Below are 22946 nucleotides of genomic sequence, written 5' to 3' on the forward strand. Positions count from 1 at the left end.
AACTTTCTGTATAAGCATACAATATTGTTCAACCTGACACACTTTTCAAAAGAAAATATCTAAACTGATAACAGGCATTTAGTGTGAGTCAACATAAACCTGGAGATAGAGTTCCAAGCAGATAATTCAATGATGCTATACAGTCATGAACAAACACAACAGCACTCGTATAGGCTTCCAACTGCTGGTACGCGATGGCTTTAATGTTCAGATACACGGCAATCTTCCCTTGTACTGACAGCAAACTGACTTCTCGGTATCAGCGACTAACATTACAGAATACAGTACTTGAACAAACGTATATACTCAGGTAATGATACGAATGTAATTTATTGCGTTTCAAGGCCTTGGGCCCAAATGCAAGGAGAACATCCAGCTCTCAGTAAAGTTATCCATCACACAAATACAGACATGAAATAAATGATACAATATTTACAAAATACTCACAAAAATAAATTGAAGATTAAATTCTTCATACTAATAGTTGCAGATGGCTGCTGTTTTCACAGCCATGGCTTTGTAGATATATTTACAAATATTCATTAATACCTGGGGATCTTTAGAACTCATAAGCCTTTTGAATTTATCATAGTTTGGATCAAGAAAGGTACATGGTGGTAAAAACTTAACTCTAATACTGTCGTAAAGTGAACAAATTAACAAAAAGTGATACTCGTCCTCAACGTCACCGGAGTTACAGATCTTACAAAATCTACGTTTCGGTTCTATTCCTTGATGACGACCAACTTCTACCTCTAGAGGGAGAGACGAGCATCGAAAACGAGCTAGTGCGTGTATAAATTTTACATTACAAGTCAAAGTTAAATACTTTTCAGGTTCAAGAAGACTTTTAAATGTGCAGTAAGTACGTAATTTAGGTTTGCCTGTTGCATTGACTGACCAATGTTGTTTACAAATATCAACCACCCTAGAGTGAAAACAACTGAGAAAAACGTTCTTATTCCCTACTTCCTGAGCAATCCAGGCATAACCAAATCCATATGAATAAAGAATATTTTTAACTGAAGTGATCCATGTGTGCCTTCCTAGGTTATCTAGAATTCTTAGCATATTGTAAGCATGTCTTGGGAGTCTATTTGTAGGCATTTCGATAAGCTTTAGCCAGTAACTTATACATTTGCGTAAAGTATGTGAAAATATCGGTAAACGTCCACATTCCCCTATAACTGCTTCATTAGTTACTCAGGTAATGAAGTCAACAGCAAGCGAAAGTCTGTTCTGGAAACACTCGACACAGATGTTTCTCAACTTGTGCGAATTTGCATAATGCACATGGCTGAGTTACATGTTTCTTTGTGTTCGGCAACTTCTCAAAGCAACACAAACAGAAAAGGTTGCTCTCTTTCTAAACATCTCACAATGTCAATAACGGCAGCATAGCGTTCGAATTGACGGTATGTTACAAACTGCAACTGTGTTTTATCAAGTTCAGTTATATTTACCAGACTAAATGACACTTCTTCATGAGTTGCAACACAGCATGAACGGGTGGTCAATGGCACTATATGGAACAGACTCATTGAAGACTTCCTATGGACCATAAATTGCCAAAACACTGACAAACTTGTTCCAAACTGAAGCATGAATTGCTTTAGTTACATATCTTCATGGCAGTACATCAATTTAGACCGGATGGCTTGGATAAGAGACTGGATGTCTCACTCACTCAGAGCGTACACTGTATGGTGTCACTGCATCCGCCATCTTGTTACTACACACACTGAATGAATACACAGACTAAGTATCAAAGTACCACTGGTGGCGCCTGTACATGCTATAGAATTTACATAACAAAGGATGAATTACATCATGCTCTACATTTGCTTGTACATATGGGACTGTGCACAGTAAGTGAGGCTACCCACAATGCTCCATGATCTGTACACACTGAGATCACTCACTGAACTGAAGCAAATTTCTTCTGTACACAGAACAAGTCGGTCAATATTTCAAAAATTCTGGCAACATAATTTTGATTATCATAATTTTCTAAACACTCACTGTGAAAAATGAGAAGATCAACCCATTTTCCGCGGAGGAGATAGCAATTTTGTAATTTTGTTGACATAGATTTTTGACAGCCATACACAATATTTTCAAGGAAACTAAGGGAATAAGTTGCATCTGTGTTGGCAAAAGAAAGGGCATTAATTTTTTTTAATGTTCGTAACAAAGGAAATTTGCATGTCTGACAGGTGGTATGATGAGACCATCTTAGTTGCTGATAACTTTGTCTTGAAAAGTGTGCAATTTTTAGCACCTCCAAACATTGACTTCTCAATCAATTTACTCTTGAATTTTAAACATAATCAATATTTTGGAACATAGTTTTAACAAATAATCCTGAACGTAAATTGTAAGTTAAAAATATTGTTAAGAAACTGATAAAATTGAAAAGCCTTTAGCAAAAAATGTCTGAGTGAACAGATCAAGGGGAATTGTTGGTAGCCTCACTTACTGTGCTGTGCATACGCTTAGGCCGCAACGGAACGCTGTAAACAGGACCGCTGGTTGTAGACTAATCATTGCTACATCAGGCTGTTCTGTAACACATTAAAAATGCTTGCACTTTTAGAATTTATGTCGATCTCTTTAGAGCATTGGCATTACTTCGGTGTCAGCTTGATTTCACAGCGATTGGATTAAAAATGACGTGACAGGCATGATAGATTGCCGAGAGTAATTTGAACTTCGTTATCGGAGCTAGAATAGTCACTTTCCGAACTCGAGTCGCTGTAACTTTCTGACGATGTCAGTCTTGGATCATCGATTGCTCGTTCAGGTTTGCAGTTATACCGATTATCTTCGCCATTATGATTTTCAGTCGAGCGCTGAGGTCTGCGTAACGCGTACGTGTACTCTACTCGGCGTGGAAGAGCTTGGTTATAAGTGACCTCGCTTTGAACCCGCTGTGACTAGCAAGTTTGATACATCACTTCCGGTTTCCGTGCGTTCAGCTTGTGGCCACTGCGCTAATACGCGCAAGTGAAAGTGAATGAAACCAACGCTATTTTGTTTATCTTTCACCAAATAACGACCTGATTACCTAAGAAAGTCTGGGTAAATTTCCCTTTTAATTGGCAACCAATGAAGCTGGGTATACATTTGAAAAGTGGAAAGAGGGGGAACAATGTCAAGAATAAGTCTCATTGCATGTCTGATTAGACGCTCCGATGCATAGATATTGCTACTGGAAGTAAAGCTCCAAACATTAGAACAGTAATTGATGTGTGGTGAGATGAAACAGTAATAAAATAACTTGCGAGAGTGGAGAGGAAGAAATTTTTTGATGCGTGCCAAAGAAAACATTTGGAATTGACTTTGCTTTCAATGGTTGAAATGTGTTCACACCAGTCTAGGTTATTCGAAATAGTGACCCCTAGCGACCTCTCTGATGAGACGCAGTCAATAGTTTTACCAGCCAAAGTGAGGTTGAAGTTTTCACTGTCTTATGTCTTACTGGGATTGATACAAAGTTTGTTAGTAAGACACAAATTTTCAACTATTTTTAGATCAGCATTCAGGTAAGTAGATATGGTGTTTAAGGACTTGTTTGAAACATGAAGTGTTGTGTCGTCTGCAAAAGAAGTACAGGATGAATTTTCAGGGAGAAGGGGCAAATCGTTAACATAAATAATAAAGAGCAATGGCCCCAGTATGGAACCTTGCGGCACTGTTATCGATAACATCTGAGTTAGTACGTTTAAATTGCACAAATTGTTTACGTGTGAGTAAGTCTGATTTAAAAAGACAGGGTATGATCAGAACACCCTTAGCTCAATTGTTTTTCACTCGTCAGTTTTACTATTTAAAAGTTCCTGATGGTTTGAACTGAGTACACTGACAGGTTTTGTTAGAGGGATTATTCCTATCTTAATATGGCTTAAGTATAGTTATGTGGCAGATCTTGTCATTGCGAACAGCTACCTTCTGCAGCTCATCCTTTTAAAATGTGCCAATGACCTCTATGCCTTGCAGATCGGTGATTTTGTACACAGGGGGTTCCTAGTCAAGATGGACTCCATAGACAGTAGAGATCCCCTCTGTCCGGTTCTACAGGTACCCCATGGCCAAGACACTGTAGTTCCGCAAAAAAGCGCACCCTCACCCAATGTAAAACATCGGCTTTGCCCCTATGGCTAAGAACTCATGTGCGTCATGGTTTAGAAGGCTACGTAATTATTCATGGCTGTCTTGTTCTGTGGTTGCATGTGTATGCCACCATGGTTGGTGCCATTGTAAATTATGACCATCTCGAGCATAACGTCTAGCAAGGTGTCGAGTACGTGTGAATGCATTATTTTCACATTAGCCCTTTAGGTCCTGTTGATGCGCTCCACAATGCTGGGCTTCCTGTCGCTGTACTGTAACAACAGATGTCTTCTGTAGCCAGCCAGTCACGCATCTCTCTGTTCATGAATTCTATCTATTCGCCTGTGTGCAACTTTCCGGCCCTCGAGCTGATGGAGGGTGAAGGTCAGCTGCCATACAAGCCAAAAGTGAAAGAAGGTCAGAGGATCAGTTCTATGAGCGTGGTCCCCTGACAAATTGGCTCAAAATAACCAACTTCGACAACAGTAACGGTGGCGATATTTTTCGTAAACATCAATTCTACAGTTGTGAAAACATAGTTTCTCCAGACTTGAGAAGTTTTGAGTCATGGCACCAAAAAACAAGGGAGCAAAATCTGGAACGAAATGTCAGGGAAAGATAACCTTTGGCAGCTATACTGGTACGACACATGATTGCGAGCAACAGGTGTCAGATTCCGATGGAGAAAGTGCGAATGGTAATATAATGAATCTGAAAAGTACGCACATGGCTTCAGAAAAACGTATTTTTGAGTTCGAAAATACAGTTCTTGTCTCGGTACTCAGCTCAAAGATACGAGGGAAGAAAACCTTCGACTTCAGCGTTATTCAAGAAGCTTTAATCTGAGAGTTGGTTGGATTAGAGAACAGCCAGGTGAAAACTGTTTGGGAATTCTTACAAAACTTTTCGAAAACAAGCTGGAGATTCAGAAAGGAGCGGCAGTGTTGGAAAATGCCCATCGTGTCAATAGAGCTGTCAAACCAAACTCGAAGTGTGGGCCGCCGAGTCATATTATTCTGAAATTTATGAGAAGACCCGACAGATTGCAAGTAATGAGGAAAGCAAAGCAAGCCTTACAGGGTTCTATTATTTGTGTGACCGAAGACTTGTGTCCATCGGACTACAAAAAGAAACGTCAATTTAGCAGCGTCATAAAGAAGGCGTATGAAGGAGGAAAGAAGGCAAGGTTTGTCAACGGAAGACTTTATGTTGATGGAAGACTGCATCAATGTAATGATGACTGTGAACATTAGAGATTGGCAACACCACGTGACAGTTTTAAATATGATTATGATATACCTGCATGGACGTTTAAATTGGACATATCTGGTATGTTATTTCGAAGTCTTTGTTTACGGAAATTTATCAGTGTATTTATTTTTTTATTTGATTTTGAAACCACCTAAAAGTTACTTTCTCTATATACATGTGGCGGAGTCCAGTTACTTTTGTATCCGCTAAGTGCCAACCACTCCAAGAAATAACCACCCTCAGTTGCTTTAGTTTAGAGTAGATTTATTCAAGAAGCGGTGAAACTGGGTAAATAAAGAGATTCAAATACAAGGTCATTCATTGTCTACATCGGAGAGTCGAGGTAAATCAAGTTCAAAGTAAACGGAATAAAAGAACTAAATTCTATTAAAATATCTAAGCACTGCATTCAAAATGGTCCTCTAAATAATTGGAAAGTCATAAAAGGAAATCAACTTACATCGTTGCGCCTACAGTCCTACTTTTGGCTGGAGTGTTTGTGAGGTCCACGTGACATGTCTACTTGCTTTAAGACAGTGGAAGAAAAAGGTGTCTGTGTAGTGTAATTTAATCTTTAACCTTTTAATTGTTTTACCAAGAAGTTTCTTGACCTTTGTGTCAGAGGGCCTTAAGAAAGATAGAGGGCGATCTTCTGAAAATCTAGAAAGGGTCATGAAGGGTCAATTCAACACACTCCCCGTCTAAAAATGCGGGGTAAGCTGAATTTTTACTAATCATAAATTTCAAATAGAATAAATGCTAAATAAATTCTAAAAGCTAAGAGTATATACGAAAGGGTTCATACTAATAGAGTCCGTATATAGTGTTCATTGAATTCAATCACAGAATTCAATTTGTACTTTCAATCAAAATTAATTCGCCATCTTTATAGATCATGACGTCCACTTTTCGTACTTTGTTGTCATCGCTTGGGTAGACCTTCACTATGCGAGCGAGGGGCCAGCTGTTTCTTGCGTATTCTTTCTCTCTCAAAAGAACCACGTCTCCTTCTTTGACGTTGATTGTAGATTTGTTCCATTTTGGTCGTGGCTGACGGCTTTGTAGATATTCTTTTCTCCATCGTATCCAGAATTGATCAGCTAGATACTGTACGCGTCGCCAACGTTTTCTACTGTAGATGTCTTGTTGGACAAATGAGCCTGGTGGTGGGGTCGGTGATTGGGTCTTCATGGTGAGTAGCATGTTTGGGGTGAGAGCTTGGGGATTGTTTGCATCTGATGATACTGTTGTTATAGGTCTGGAGTTGACGATGGCGCTGGCTTCTGCCATGAGAGTTGTCAGCAAGTCATGTGTGTATTGTTGCTTGCCTAGTTGATAATGCATGGAGTCAAGAACGCATCTGATGGTACCAATTTGTCGTTCCCATATACCGCCGAATGGGATGCGTGAGGTGGGTTGAAAATCCACTCGCAGTCTCTCGTTGTAAGGAATTTCTTGATGCGGTCTTGATCCAGCTCTTTGGCTGCTGCCTGAAGTTCGTTCTTTGCGCCGATGAAGTTGGTGCCCTGATCACATCGGAGTTTCTTGATGTTGCCTTGTATAGCTATGAAGCGACGTAGGGCGTTGACGAAGGCTGAATAGTCCATGGAGTCTATTACTTCTATGTGTACTGCTGTAGTGTAGAGACAGACAAAGGTGACTGCCCATCTCTTTGCTTCAGATTCAGACATACCGGCTTGGTTTTGCGGGAAGCTATAGTCCAGGGCCGAATACGTCCATTCCGACGTTGGTGAATGGTGGGGTTTTCTCTGTTCTGTCCGACGGTAGGTCGGCCATGAGTTGAGTGAGTGGTTTTGCTCTCAGTCTTCTACATATTGCACATTTGTGTAGTATACTTCTTACCATGTCATGTACACCCATAATCCAATAGCCATTAGCTCTGACGTTTGACAGGGTGAGTTGTCTGCCTTGATGTTGTACTTGTCGATGTACATGATCGATGATAAGTCGTGAAATGTGGTTGTCCTGTGGGAGGATGATGGGGTGTCGGCCGCAGAGGTCGAGGTCCGATTGGTGAAGTCTTCCTCCAACGCGGATGAGTCCTTTTTCATCGATGAATGGGTTCATCCGGCTGATGGGGTTCCGTTTCTGTAGTTTGTTGTTGTCAGTGCCTGCTGACTTTGCTGCAGATAGTATCTCATATTCTTTATGAAACAAACTTTTTCTGTACCGAGCGTAGGATGATGGTTTCTGCTTGTGCCATCATCTCAATTTTCAATTCTTCTGGAGACTTCTTTTTCTCCTTTTTGTCTGTTTTTTCTAGTGATTTTCTTTGTCTGATTTTGCCTATTAAGTTGGCAATACTTCTCTTCAAGGATCTCCATGATGAGAATCGTTGAAATCGGTGAGCACCTAAGTCGTCTTGTTCTACTTCCTTCGTTGATGTGTTGAGGACAGCAAGTTGTTTGCGGACCTCAGGGTCTTCGTCACTTACTGTGTATTCATGTTCTGTTTCTTCATGGTTGTCTTTGTCTTGCTCGTCTCGCTGCCACAGGAATGCTGGTCCTGATAGCCAAATAGTTGAGTTGAGTTTTGGGGCTGGTACGCTGCGTGATGCGATGTCAGCTGGATTTTCGTGTGTAGACACATGTCGCCACTGGTGTGGTGATGAGATGTTGTGTATCTTTTCTACTCTGTTTGCTACGTATACGTGGAAACGTTTCGAGCTGTTGTTTATATATCCAAGGACGATTTCGCTGTCCGTGTGATATATGACGTTGTCGATGTTCAGGCCGATTTCTGATGTGATCTTCTGTGCGAGTTCTGTCGCTAGGACGGCTGCACACAGTTCTAGGCGAGGTATGGAGACTGCATGAGTCGGGTTTACCTTTGCTTTGCCAAGTATGAATGATACGTTGACATTGTCTTCATGGTTGATTAACCGCATGTACGCTACAGCACCTATGGCTTCATTGCTGGCGTCAGCGAAAATGTGACATTCAGTTTTCTTTATGGGTCCGAAGGTGGGTGGAGTGTAGCATCGCTGTAGCTGTATCTTTGTGATGTAGTTGAGGTTGTTGCACCAGCGCGTCCATCTGGGCAAGTATTTCTCTGGTAGTGTTTCGTCCCATCCAAGGTTTGATGAGTTGCGAAGTTTTCCTTCCATAGAGACTGGTGAGAGTATACCGAGTGGATCGTATATTGAGTTGACAATCGCCAGTACACCCAGCCATGAGAAGGCTTCTCCTTCAAGTCTACTTCGAATGTGAATGCGTCCGTCCTCTAGAGACCACTTGACCCTAATGATCTCTGTGTCTGTAAGTTGTCTTGGTTGAAATCCAAACTCTGTAGATCTTTGGCTCGTACTTCGTTTGGAAGTGCTGTCATGACTTCTTCGTCATTAGAAACGATCTTGTGGAAGTTAACGTTTCTGGTCGCTAGTAAGTCTCTTGTTCTATTGACGAGACTGATAGCTTTCTGTGCATCTGGTGCTGAGGTTAGTCCCTCGTCGACGTAAAAGTTCTTGTCAATGAACTCTTTCACGTCTTCTCCATACGTTATCTACCGTCTTCAGTGATCTTTCTCAGTCCGAAGGTAGCAATGGCTGGTGAGGAGACATTGCTGAACAGGTGTATGCCATTCTGTACTGAATTACTGGTTTTGTGGGGTCGTTGTCTTTGAACAAAAGAAGCGCAGATAGTCTCTGTGTTCTTTGTTGACATGGAAGCTGTGAAACATTTGTTCTACGTCGCCCATTACTGCTGTCTGCTCGCGTCGGATTCGTAGTAGGATACCAAGGAGGCTGTTCATTTGGTCAGGTCCCTGAAGCTATGCGTCGTTCAAGGAGGCTCCGTTGTACCTTGCACTGGAGTCAAGTACTACTCTGATCTGCTCTTTCTTGGATGGTAGACACCGAAGTGTGGTAGGTACAATGCGTGTCGGCATCTATTTCGTCTTCTGGAACGGGACTTGCGTGGTCACGTTCAATTATTTTCTTCATAAACTGAGAGTATTCTTCCATCATTTGTGGTTTACGCTGTAACTGATTCTGTAGATTGTAGAATCGGTTCAGAGCTGATTGTCGGTTGTTCGGTAATTTCTTCGGGTCTTGCCTGAAGGGGAGAGGAAGTTCTAGATTACCTTCGTCATTTACATGGACTTCTTGTTGCATGATGTCCAGGAATTGCTTGTCTTCAATGGAGGGTGCCTTTTGTTCGTCGTAAGGTGTCTGCTTGAAGACAGTGGTGCCGAAGTTGACGGGTTTCGGCTTATTATGTCTTTGATGTGGATGTGATGATTACATTTGAGCGCTGATTCATCGTAGCCGTTGAGGGTTGCAGTCGTATGGTGTACTGAAGTATGGATTACACCTCTTGCTGTCTCTAGCACAGTTCACCTGAAATTGTCCATCCTAGGTCGGTGCGTTGAGCCCAAGGCGAGTTTACAGGTCCGTTTCTTGTTTCTCTGACTTTCAGTGGTTCTGGGCAGTTTCTGCCGTTGAGGAGATGAATTCCAACGTTCCTTTTTCCGTTCCGGAATGTAATCGATGATGGGCTTCAGATGTTTGAAGGCCTTTGCAAATGTCTGGTGTGGGTATTTTGTTCTTGTCACTCTGTATGTTGTCGTTTTCTAGCAGGACGGGACGAGAGAATTTTTCTTTCCGTCATGTGATTCTATGATGACGCGGTTGCTACGTTGTCCCTTTCTGAGATCTCCTTTGCCGCTGCATGTTGACAGTTCGTATTAAAGGTCTGGGCCGTGTATCTTCAGTGTGTCGAAGAGGTGGCTGTCACCCATACAGGCGTTCGACTGGTCGTCTAGGACTACGTAAGTTTCTATGTAGTCTGCTGGTCGGTCTTGTGTATACACCTTTGCGAGGACTATCTTCCCACACGAACGTCTGGCTAGGCATTTTGTGAGTCTGGTACATTTTGTTGTAGCTTCTTGGGTTTCCTTTTCTTTATCTTCTGGTTTGGCTTCGGTTGCTTTCTGCTTAGATCTGTCGCCGGGTGTAGCGTGGAGACAGGTGATGTGTTTCTTGCTCTTGCATATGGCACATTCAATGGTCGATGTTTCTCAGTGCATTTAAAGCATAAGCCTTTCTTCTTACACAGTTCAATTCTGTCAGCAACTGGTTGCTTTGCAAGGCTTTGCAATCTTTCAGGTCATGTCCTTTAGCCTCGTGGAAGAGACATTGTTTTTCTTCATTTGATGATTTCGTTGCGTGTACACGCGCTCTAGTCTTCGTTTGTTGGCTGGATTTTGACTTAATTGTTCCAGGGTGTGTGTCGTCCGGTCTTGGAATATCAGGATCACATGCTGCTTTCGCTGTGTCTTCAGGAAGTCTTTGAAGAACTTGAATGGAGGAAATGCCTTGTGGCATCGTTTGTATGATGCTACGTTATCTCTCCACTTGTTGAGGACGAATCTTGGTAACTTCTCCATGACGGGCTTGAGTCCCTGTGGTGTATTGAGGGACGAAAGGTCAGGAAGTTTTCTCATGTGTGCCTCTGTGTTAGAACATAAGTCTGATAGTTCAAGTAGCCTTTTTGCTTTCGTCTGGTTTAACGTTCGGGAAGGACTTCAGTCTTTCCAGGATTACTGCGGTGATGACTGCAGGGTTGCCGAATCTGTCTTCTAGTTCTATTCAAGCCTCTCTATATGACTCGTCTGGGTCGTCTACATGTCGTTGTAGATGGTCTTTGACGATTTTCTGCGGATCTCCCTGCGTGTATTTATGCAGGAAATCCTGTTTCTCGGATGTCTGTATGCAGGCCATTGTTACAGTGGCTTCGAATGATCTTTTCCATGACATGTACATGGTTGGGTCGCCTCCAAATGTTATTGGTTGTTGTAGTGGTAAACGTTGACAGGCCATCATTTGGGCTATCTCCGTCAGAGGTTGCATGTTGTTGTTGTTCTGTATATTTGCAGTAGGTGTGACTGTCTCACCTGATTCTGTTGGTGTTTCCTGTTTGGGTTGTATCAGTAGAGGGGATGACTCTAAGCCTTTGTTTTGTGCTTTGGGTACGAACTCGGTAAAGTTCAGTGCTGGTAATGGATCTTGCTCCATTTCTCTTTTCATTGCAATGTATCGTGATACATGGTCGTTTGATGACTGGTCTGGTGTAGTAAGTGTCTGTACTGGTAAGGAATTTTCTTCCGCTACTTGCTGGAGGGTTTCTGCATCTATCCTTGCCTTTTCTGCTTTCATTTCAGCTTCGATAACTTTGATTTTTGCTTGATGGTGAGCAATTGTCTTCATATACTCTGCCTCTCTTGCTGCAGAGCGTGCCTTGCCTTGTGCCTTTAATGCGTTTGTTCTGGATGATGTTGATGATCTGGCTCTGTGTGAACTACATAAGCTGCCTAGTGTATATCCTCGTTCGGATGGTGATTTGAAGATGAGGACGCTGTTTTCAGCTCTCCTTGTCTTTGCATCGTTAATGTATTCATTTGCTTGTTCAATGTTCCTATTGAAGCTTATTTCCGTTAATTCTGCATGCTCCTTACCTTCTGGAGTCTTGTCTTGTTGATAAAGTCTCTGAAGTTTGTTCCAAGTTTGTTCATATTCCTTGGAAAGTGTCTCTGCTGTACCAATTTTGCTTTCTGTTGGGTCCTGCATCCCCCTGAGGTCGATGAGAACTCCCCTTGTTTGGTTCCAAATGCTTGACAGCAGTCCGCTTTCGTTTTTTCTACTGTCCTGTAGAGGGCGCCCTTCAGTTCGGGCAGCAGATCCACCTTCAGCAGTGGCCGTCCCACTGGGAACCGCCCCTTCCTTTGTTTGTTCTGAGGTATTTTCTGCCTTAGTAATATCTCCTTGATCTTCATTTTGAGATTCTGTGTGAGCTGGTTGTTCAGCTCCTTCGACTTTATTTTCATCCATTATAGTTTCTTTGAGTCAGTTGTAGTTGGCTGTATATGTGTATACAGTTGGCCTACCTTGCATAGCCTATATGCCAGTGTCCGCTGTGCACTCGAGCCAGTGTCTTGTCCAATGGTTCGATTTTTCACTGTGGCGGAGTCCAGTTACTTTTGTATCCGCTAAGTGCCATCCACTCCAAGAAATAACCACCCTCAGTTGCTTTAGTTTAGAGTAGATTTATTCAAGAAGCGGTGAAAACTGGGTAAATAAAGAGATTAAAATACAAGGTCATTCATTGTCTACATCGGAGAGTCGAGGTAAATCAAGTTCAAAGTAAACGGAATAAAAGAACTAAATTCTACTAAAATATCTAAGCACTGAATTCAAAATGGTCCTCTAAATAATTGGAAAGTCATAAAAGGAAATCAACTTACATCATTGCGCCTACTGTCCTACTTTTGGCTGGAGTGTTTGTGAGGTCCACGTGGCATGTCTACTTGCTTTAAGACAGTGGAAGAAAGACGTGTCTGCGTAGCGTAATTTAATCTTTAACCTTTTAATTGTTTTACCAAGAAGTTTCTTGACCTTTGTGTCAGAGGGCCTTAAGAAAGATAGAGGGCGATCTTCTGAAAATCTAGTAGGGTCACGAAGGGTCTATTCAACACATACAGTTTTTCAATTCACTGAAACACAGTCCTCCACAAAACGGTCAAGAAACGCTACCAGTTTCTTTTGTTATGGTTTGGGCTTTCTGTTGATTTTACTGATGGGGATAATCCCGGATTATCACGCGTGCGGCGGGAGGTGTTAACAGTTACGTGCATAAAATTATCGTAAGCAGAAACTTAATTCTCCCAGAATGCATTCTGATTATTGTCTGCGCATGAGTCTAAAGCCAAAGTTTGTTTACATCTGCCTGCCGTGGAGTCATGCAGCGTGAACTATGTACAAGTTCGGAGACGATTTCGTCAATTTTGACGACTCCCATGTTGATTGGGACTTCATTTTGGAAGATAAAAATCCTTCGTCGACACGTACTGCTATGAAACCCAAGCCTTGCGTGGTCTTCCAATGTCCACAGTGTAGCAACCGATACAATCAGTGGATCGATGGATTGACCACGGTCTCTCGTGGGTAACATACGAAACCCATACACGACATGATTTGTATCTCACTTGATCCTCAATCAGGAAAATCCATGGCAGAGAGTTTGGCACCCAGGCTTGGGGAGGTCATGTCACCAAAATGTCGCGACACTTGTAGGGTTTCTAGATTCTCTAAATTTGGCGGTCTGAGAATTCGAAAGATCGACAAAATCAAAACATTGGGTTCGGCAGTAACTTGTGTCTTTAAGAAAGAACAGATTCCGTCATGAACCTGATTGCCTACTTTTGAGAAGACTGAACGATCGGTAGGGCCGCACTTGACACCTCTGAACGATCGATAAAGGAGAAAAAAGGGTCGGAAAAAACGTTGCACTATTACCATAACGCCAACTCTCAATAGGTCGACGCACGGTCGACGGGAGCACCTTGCAAAAACAAGGTCATCGTAAGAGTTCCTTGATTTCGTGCATTGAATTTTGTTGAAAACGATCAAAAATTTCAAATCGAACTCTCAAAGTTTGGAACTGAGGAATTATCATGTTAAATCGATATCAAAAGGGAGTTAAGGAAGATAGGATTTTCCCATGTAATGCAGATACGTCTCGTCGATCCCAAGCGACGCCATTTTGTTTTCAGTTGAAAATATAAACGCGGCAAAAAAGACTAGTTTTCTTGTCGAATTAGGTCTCAAAATAACAACACACACACGATTCCCTATTTTTTCGAAGTCTTTGCCTTGTTAGGAGGTGCATGACTTACTTTTTTGATGAAAGGTGAAAAAACAAATGGGGGAGTAAAATTCACAGTGTTTCCGAAATGCATGGCGTCAGTCAAGATCACCTCATGGCTGAACTCAGCCATAAAATATCATCCAAGATTTCTCGATAGTGACCTAGATCTTTAAGAAATTGTTTTACTCATCTTCTCACCAGTCTTCAAATACATGCGAAACAGTGCAGAAAGATGAAAATAAAGTAGCTTGATTGACTGAAAATCGTAGGATACCGGAGCGGGACCGTGTCACAAGACGCCATTGAAACAAGACGCTAACTTGCCTATGATGTCATTCGCTTCCTGCGTCCACTGCAACGCGGACTGTTGCAACAGTGTAGGTGATTAGCACCTTTGAACAAAAGCGTTTCTTGACTGTTTGTGGAGGGACCGTGACTGAAATTTCGGGTACGAGCGTTTTGAGGTTTGAGCCTTATTTGTTTTCCGTTTTCTGCTGTGCGGTTGGAGTTTATCCGCTTTTTTATATTTTTGGGGGGTTTGTTTTCGTTTTTTGTGGATGTTTTTGTCTGGGGGTGTTTTTTTTTCGTTTGTGTCACTTTTGTTTATCTTGCAGAAATAGAGTTACTATAGAATCTTGAAAGCACTTTATTTTCAATTATGCATTAATTGCTAATTATGTCTTAAATCAAAGTTCTGTAATGGAATGTAAGAGGTCTTAGTAGTTTCAAGAAACCTAAAAATGTGTTCAAGTGGCTTAAAGATAGTAAAGCCAATATTATTATGTTGCAAGAAACTCACTGTACAATTGATTCCGTAAAATATTGGATAGGTCAACTTAATGGTCTTATGGAATTTTCCCATGGTACAAACTTTAGTAGAGGTGTGGTGGCTATTTTTTGAAATATCGATTTTTAGATCAGAAATACCGTAATGACCAATAAGGAAAATATGCCATTATAGATACTTACTTAGCAGAGAAACATTTTATTTTATTCAATTCATATGCAGCTAGTAATCAGGGTAGTCATGTCATATTTTTATATGACTTTCTTTCTAAACTAAAGAATATTGTCTCAGACCTATTTGCTTAATATATTATTTGGGAGGCGACCACAATGTTCCTTTACATGACAACCCTGCGCCCACACAGAACTTGACGGGGCTCAGAGTGTCGTTTGGGCCTGAAACGACGTTCCGGGCCCCGTCTATTAGTTATGCATAGTTTACTTTACTACTTTAATCGGAGGCGCACTTGACACCTTTTGATCGTCTCAGCAAACGATCGGCTGTTCCAGTTATATGGTAACCACCCGACTAAGACTTATCAATTGCAGCGCCAATGCCAGTCGCGACGCGTCGACGGCCACTTTCACCTAATTACATATTCATGACATCATCAGCAGATTTCATCAGTCGCTAGATGCTCACGCTTGTCTGTGTAAAGTGTGAAAGAGGCTCCCCACCTAACTATCCAAAATGTTTTTGTGTCGAGTTTGTGTTTGGTTCGTTTCAAAGATGTGTTCCTACATTCTTATCCGATTGTTGTGTTAATAAAAAATGTTTGTTTCGCCTCGGATATTTGTAGGGAAGTTTGGATTAGTGTGTACGGTAATGTTTTGTTTGTGTGGGGAAAGCTTATGGCGAGACGCAGCCGGACCTATGGTGTTACAAAGTTGATAGAGTGGCCCTTTGACGCTTGCGTTTCGAAACCCGAGTGTGGTTTCTCATCAGTCGCAATGTAATTCTTCCTTAGTTTGTGTTTGTGAATATTTATTTTAATGTGTTTTAGTGATCTTGCTCATCGAATAGCGAGGCAAGAATATCAATGTTTGGGTCTCATTGTGAGTCCATTTGTGGTCTGGTTTGTTTGTTTTTTGTTTCTTTACTTCTGTGAATTTTGTTTTGACTAGTGTGTCTTTTAGGTTTTTGTTTCTCTTGTAGGCAATGATTGGTGATTCTGGAAATGGATTCCTTAGAGTTGAGTCCTTCTCCAGTTCAGCCCAATGTTTCAAAAGAATTGCTTTAAGATCTTTTGTTTTTATGTAGGGGCTGTAAGTTGTACTGAAGATGAGTTTGTTTGCTGTTTCCTTACGTGTAATTGTACGGTTTGTTACTGGTTACGAATACTGTGGTTTATTTTATCTGTTATATTCGTGATTTCGTTGTTTTTGTATTCTCTGTCGAGTAGTTTGTTTCTAAAGAAAGCGACTTTTTTAGTAAAGTCGTCATTGTTGTTACAAGTGCGGGCGTATCGAAGGATTTCACCTTTGATAAAGCCATCAAATGTTGCTGTCGGGTGACACGATTCTCTGTGTAGAAATAGGAATGTGTCTGTTGGTTTAGTATGTGTTTTGATGTCGAGGATATTTTCTTTGTGGTATCTTGCACCTTTGAAAACTACTACATCTAGGAATGTAATTTCTTATGTTGAGTTTTCGTATGAAAACTTAAACGTTGGTGCATTGTGTTGATTTTTGAATGAAGTTAGTGAGTTCAGTTTGTGTTCCCAGAAAGATTGCAAAGACATCATTTTCCAGAAATAAATGTTGTTGCTGTTGTTTACGATTATTTTCTTTTCAAGTTCATGAAAAGCAATGTCAGCAATTTCTGGAGACGCATTCGATCCCATACTGCAACCGCCGGTTTGATGGAAGTATTGCTTGTTAAATTCAAAACTGTTGTGTTTTAAGAATTAGTGAAAACATTTCTATTAAGTCTTCCGTTGGTGGTTTTTTGATACCGTAATTTGTTTGAAGCGAGGTTTGTGACTTTAATGTTTCACTGACTAGCCGAATCGCTTCGTCGTGAATTGTGTTAGTGTACATAGATACTACGTCGAGTGTTACAAGAAATGCATGTTGGGGGACATTTGTTTTTTCAATTTCTTGTATGAAGTTTGTTACGTCTTTTAAATACGTTGGTTGTTGCTGGACCAATGGTTTTATGAAGTAATCCAAGAATTCTGAGATTCTGTTAGTGGGACTAGAGCAGCCGCTAATTATTGGTCTCCCTGAAACGTTGAGTTTTCGGGCGGCGGTTTGTGAATTTTAGGTAGTAAGTACCACTGCGGGGTACGGATTTTTATGTTTTTTGGATCGAGATACTTATAAGTATCATGGTCGATGTGTTTTTTTCTGTACATTTTGTTTAATAGTTCGTGTACTTTGTTTACTGTTTGTTCTGTGTCGTCATTGTCTAGTTGTGAATAATACTTGGTGTTGCGTAATTGTCTTTCGCATTCGTGTACGTAATCTTTTGTGTTTACGATGACGATGCCTCGACCCTTGTCGAAGGGTTTTATTGTAATTAGCCTATTGTTTGCAAGCTTGTTTATCGCGATTCTTTGAGCATGCAACATGCTCTGTTTCCTTGTTTGAAAGGGTATCTCTAGAAGTGCTAGTTTTGTCGCTTCTAGATAGCTTTCGAGTTTTGTGTTTTCTGTTGTAATACTGATCACTTGTGTATAGCTGAGACTATACTACTGTTAAAAAGAAGTTTACATTTCACCAGCACGAGGGGTCATAAAAAATTATCGGAAGAGCCATTTAGACCAACCAGGTACAAGTTTCCCGAAGGTGTCAAGTACATAGGACTAACCAAACATTTAAGGAAAAACAGCAAGAACAATGAAATTGGTTGAATAGCCATAATCCCAAATTGGTCAATTTTTGTGTGGGCGCGGGGCTGGAATGTAAACACGGTGTTAGACCTAAACCCCATGGAAGTATTCAATTAAGAGTTTCAATGAAGTAACGGAGACTTTTGACTTGACTGATGTATGGAGAGTTTTGACCCAAACAAGAAATCTTTCACATGGAAAAGATTCAACCCAACTGTAGTTATGAGTAGAATTGATTATCTTCTGACAACTGATAATTTACAGTCTGATATCACAGACGCGACAATTGTGCCATGTCTTTGAATGGCCATAAAATCAGTTGGGAAAGTATTCAAAATAAAGGAGTTCATCAGTCTTCAATTCTGAGATGGTTAGGGTTAATGAAGGCCATACCCAATAGAATGTACCAAAATTTACATTTCCATGAACCCGTAGGGGAAGCTATGGTTCAGTTGGGTAATGATTTTGTAGCTTTAAGATCACTGAAAAAATCATTGATAATATTTTTATTAGACCTCGAGCAGATCATTATTTTTCTAATATATTTGAATTGCATTTTAACTCATTGGGTGAATTTTATAAGTTGACACAGAAAATTACTATTGATACAAAACTTCGTGCGTTTCAATTTAAAATTCTTCATAATATTTTTATGACAAATTTTAAACTGTATAAAATGAAACCCCCAAGACCGGAAATCACATTGTGATCATGTTGCAAACAGCAAGAGGAAACTTTGATGCATCTGTTATGTGAATTTGTGAATGTAAACATGTCATGTTATTTTGCGATAATTTTTTTCTCCTTTGGGGTTGTACACCAGGGTTGCAGAGTAAAGTAAAGGTTGGCACATTGTTCTTGGAGAACCAAGTCTCCAAGTCTTGTAAACTGTTATATCTTCTTTGTAAAAGGTTTATATACATTAGCCGCTGTAAAAAGGTGAAGATAGAATTTATAGTTTATAAACGATATGTCCAGTCAATACAAAAAATCGAATATAATATTGCAAATAGAAAGAACAAATAAGACTTTCATATAAGGAAATGGGCTGGATACTTACAACCTGTTACTTAGGACCAAACATTCAATGAAAACAATTAAAAATGTGTTGTATTTTTTTCTTCATTGCACAACTTTGCAGACATTTTCAGATGTAATCAAACATAAGTTAAGTTGTAAAAGCATTTCTATAACTCAATAAAAAACTAATACAAAATGTGAAAGGAATCTTAGGTCTTCACTCTCATTTATATGTTTGGGACGTACAATTTTATTTGTAGGTGGTGTTGCAATTTGATTAATAATATTTCTTCTTTAGCGACATTTTAAAACCAACTCAGAACGTTTGTTTGAAGTGTAGTTTTGTCAGCATTGATGATGTGTAGCTTTTTCGATATAAGAAGATTAAATCGGGTGCTTATGATAGAGTAACTCAGTGCAGTGTCAATATTGACTGAGATATGTCAAAGACCGGTATCTTATCTCTGAAAGACCCAAAAACTTCGAAAGCTCTGTGCAGTGCCGATATTATTTTATGGAACGATTGCTTGAGAAATGGTCTTACAGTTTCAACTCTACAACGTTGTTTCGTGACTCACTCCTCAGGAGACTAGACTGGTTTAGTCTCCTGGCGAGTGAGTCACGCGGCTCCAGATACAATTTTTCATTCTGCTCTACTTATTTTTTTCCTTACTAGATAAAGTATCAACAAATAACGTGAACGATACATTGCTGAGGTGCTGTGATCATACTAATTTACGTGACAAGTTAACGAAAAGCCAAATGAAAAGAAGAAATGCGGAAGAAGACAGAGACAGTGCACCAAGACATAATGATGACTTTATTTCCCGAGAACAACGATATTCTTAAAGTTATTTTTTCCGATGCGGAAATGGTAAACCGGCCAATTGCTAGAAATGCTCAAAGTGTGATGGAAATAGATTTACTTCTGATATCTATGGTGAGCTCAGAGATATGAGTTTTAAAGATGTAAAGTTCGGTTATTATCTGGTCGTACTTACTTTGTTGCACAGTTTTTACACTTCTCAAAGTGACTTTTTTGATTTAATCAATAAGCTTATTGATATAAATGACTTTTCCACCATAATTCTGTTTGTCATCACTCAACTGGAAGAGCAAATTACATTTCTTTTTTTTCCTTCGATGAAAAATCTGTTGACAACCATAAATTCATGAGCTTAATAAGTTACTCTTGAAAAATGATTTCAAGGATCGCACGATAGGTGTCTTTGCGATGAACATGCCTTTTGAAATGTCAGTTTCCATACCCTTTCAGTCAATAAATTATTGTCAGTTGTTTACAGATATATTAGCTCATCCTGAGTTGAAGACACAATATTAAGAATCAATTATGGAGAAATGCGTGATGATGTTGTACAAAGTCATCACACACTTTTTGAATCATTTTCCAAATTTAAAGGGAATGTTTACACCTTCTTTGTTGCGAAGTTTTATCAAAGTATCTGTTCAAACCAAGTGAGCACATTTCTTAATCCGCTTACCAAATTGACAAGTTCAGGTACACATGTAAGTGTCGAAATCGAAGCGTGGCCATTTGACGAAAAAGTGAAAGGAAAACGTAAGAGATTGGATGAATCAGCAGGTTGGGATGTTCGTAATCAGCTTGTTGCTACATTGGAAATATTGGCCAGCGCCAATACCGTACAGTCAATTTCCTTGAAATATAGCGACAGTAGTTTTATTACCGATGTTATTATCTATTTAAAGGACCATAAAACATTGAACAAGTTGCTGCTTACCATGAACGAGAATGACCCGACAAAAGTAAATAATTTCGATGAGCATTGTGCTGAAAGATTAGAATTGATAGCAACGGCCTTCAACAATCAGTCATGGAGTTTGGAAAGTTTTATCTTAGATGGAGAGAACTTTACAATTCAATGTGCTGCAAGCAAATTAGGTGGAAAAGCAAAGAGTGTGACATCTGAAAAGGTTGCCATTGGGTCTGTTGAGTTAAGACATATTGCAGTTTGCAATGAAAGGTGCCTAATAGATTCAATGGAATCGCACTTTGTCAAAGCATTGAACCTCGATACTTGTCAACTGAAGTGTGAAGGCTTATTGTCTTTGTTGGAAAAGCTTAAAATGATACCTATTGAGAGAGTCAGTTTAACAGATTCAATGACAAGCATACATATGACAATCAATCAATTTCAAGAATTCATTGATGCATGTGCATCCATATCTACCTTGAAAAGGCTTCACTTGAGAAGGTGGAGATTTCCAGACTCCAGTGTGTTGCTTGACAATTGGTGCAAATTATTGGGGAAAGAGAATTTGGAGGACATCAACATTGAGTCTTGCATATCAAGAACGACAGTTCAACTAGTAAAAATGTACATGTTATTGTTAAAGCAATCAGTTTGCTTCCCACTCATAAGTCTTTGAGGATAAGCTTGTGGAACAACACTTTGAGTTTCGGTGACGTAAGCACTCTTGCAGAATCAAATCGCATTGGCAATGATGGAGAACACATATTTGGACAGTTTTATGGCTGTAGAATCAGCAGACGCAGCAAATAGTATTTGATGAAAAGGGTTGTGAAGCTGTTGAACTAGAAGTCGAGGATACGTAAAGGTGTAGAAAGACAAATACCAAACACTACACTGGGAAAAAAAAGGACATTAGTAGTTGAAGACTAAACAAACGACGATGTCATTTTTTTGCAATCGACAACACTAAATAATAGTTGTTTAGTGTAATAATGACTAGCGTTGATAGAATGTTCATTGTAATCCCCCCCTTGTTCGATAATGCCTGTCACAATGTAATAAAGTAATTGACTATTATATTTTGTAATCGCTAAAATTATCCTGTTTTTACAAATATATGGGATTTATAACACGTTTCTTTCGATATCACGATAACCTGGGTGTATATTATCAATTTTGTTGCTTTTTAAAATGTGTTGCGCGTCTATATTCGATGCGCTCGTCAGTGTTAAAGAGCAACTTTGTTGGCGGTATTTAGTTCGCGTTCGAATTTCGTGTCTGACGTAAACATTTATTATCAGTAAACATTTCTTAATCATCATTTATTGGCAGTTAAAGAAATAGATCCACTCCGCAAATTTTCAATCCTAGTGTTTAGTTCTATCACCAATGAATTCGGCATTTTTATGGCCTGCGTCAGCCTCATTGATTTTGGACATATATGTCAAGAAAGTTACTACCGGGACGGGCTTTGCGATAGCATAAACACGCCGTGACCGCGATGGAAATAACAAAAACAATGAAAACGCTATTGTCTGACGCCCGTATATTTAAAATAAATAAATATGCAGACAGCAACTTCTTACGCCAATAGATCACACCTTATCATGTTGCAACGAAGAATATTCTTTAATTGCTAGTTGATAACTGTAGTATAGGATTTAAGAAAACTCGACATTTCTTTATAAAAATAAACAGAACAACAACATAACTCTTTCAGAAAAGGTGTAATGCCTGAGCTCACCATATTTCGGAAGATAAAATATCAAGTTTCCTATTAAGGTTTTATTAACTTTGTTACGAAAATATTGAATATCTCTATTCTATATAAATTTACTTATTCAAGATGGATTTAAGTGTTAACCGATCTGTTGCTATTTCAATTTTTCTTTTCCAAACTGTAAATTTCTTATGTATTTAGAGACTGACTCAATGTTTCGTCGATCTATCAATCTATTTATGTAATTGCGTAAATACCTCAGATAACATGTCTATGACAAATGTACTTCCGGAGGACAAGTGTTTCTATGCCTTTAGAGTTATTCAATACCGTAGGTATTTTGTCTCAAGTTTTGTATTTTTAAAGCTAATCGAAAGTGGGTGATTGCAGGTATAATATGCAAATAAATGATATCCATATATCTCGTAACATTTTTGTCAGGGGGATATTTCTGTCGTTTTCTGAACGAATATGTTACGTCGTAGAACCAACTATATATTGTATGACTATGTCATTCTTAATGCGAATGTTATGATAATTTTATTATAAATGACATTAATATTTGAGAGCTCTGTCTGTCTTTCTGTTTCTCTGTCTCTGTCTCTCTCACTGTGTAATTACACTCTCGTAATTTACCTTTAATACTTGGTTTATAGCTTATTATGCAAACGAATGAATCAAAATGTAACTTACGGCAAGATTGTTACATATTCATTAAAGTGGCCTGAATACATTCTTTTTGTTAACATTTGTTAAGCACGAGACTGCAAAGTGAACACGCAATCGCTTTACTGATAGAATTTTCCTGGTTAGACAAAATATACGA

General features: G+C 39.6%; 1 long non-coding RNA gene across 6 annotated transcripts in view; it reads left to right on the forward strand.

Moving 5' to 3' along the window:
• LOC139123281 (uncharacterized) overlaps positions 1-22549 on the forward strand; it is a 417909-nt gene extending 395360 nt beyond the window's left edge. For all 6 annotated transcript variants that reach the window (XR_011549635.1, XR_011549629.1, XR_011549631.1 and 3 more), the window contains one exon: positions 19344-22549. This is a non-coding gene — a long non-coding RNA (uncharacterized lncRNA). The remainder of the gene's footprint in view (positions 1-19343) is intronic.
• Positions 22550-22946: the final 397 nt, after the last annotated feature.

The sequence above is a fragment of the Ptychodera flava genome, chromosome 2 (assembly GCF_041260155.1).
Source record: "Ptychodera flava strain L36383 chromosome 2, AS_Pfla_20210202, whole genome shotgun sequence".
Lineage (NCBI taxonomy): Eukaryota > Metazoa > Hemichordata > Enteropneusta > Ptychoderidae > Ptychodera > Ptychodera flava.